Below are 673 nucleotides of genomic sequence, written 5' to 3' on the forward strand. Positions count from 1 at the left end.
GTCCGATTGAACACCCCCCAGGTCGGGCAGGCTCGCTCTGTTGAGCGCATGGAGGTTGACATAGAAAATAATCCAACACGCGGAGCTCCAGGCGGGGGGGCCCTCGCCCGGCCCGCGGAGTCCGATTGAACACCCCCCAGGTCGGGCAGGCTCGCTCTGTTGAGCGCATGGAGGTTGACATAGAAAATAATCCAACACGTGGAGCTCCAGGCGGGGGGGCCCTCGCCCGGCCCGCGGAGTCCGATTGAACACCCCCCAGGTCGGGCAGGCTCGCTCTGTTGAGCGCATGGAGGTTGACATAGAAAATAATCCAACACGTGGAGCTCCAGGCGGGGGGGCCCTCTCCCCCCCCGGTGAGTCCGCTCACAGTGCCCCTATGTCGGGCAGGCTCATTGCATTGTGCGCATGGAGGTTGACTTAGAAAATATTTGAGAGTGACATGAGCTCCAGGCAGACACCGACTCATCGCCCGTGGGGTGTCCGACGAGCCCTCACCAATCTTGGATTAATGTTTGGCGAGGCTCCCCTGATCAGCTCTGGAGGTGGCAAGTTCTGAAAAAGTGGTTTCTGAAAATGTGCCCCTTGTATTTTGTGAAACCAGGGGTAACCTAGCGAGTAGGCAAACTCATCCCCTGACTGGGGGGATCAACTTTTACCTACTACAGCGCCCCTA

The sequence above is a fragment of the Filicampus tigris genome, unplaced genomic scaffold, assembly GCF_054856515.1.
Source record: "Filicampus tigris isolate MCC_2025a unplaced genomic scaffold, RoL_Ftig_1.0 HiC_scaffold_36, whole genome shotgun sequence".
In the NCBI taxonomy this organism is placed as follows: Eukaryota; Metazoa; Chordata; class Actinopteri; order Syngnathiformes; family Syngnathidae; genus Filicampus; species Filicampus tigris.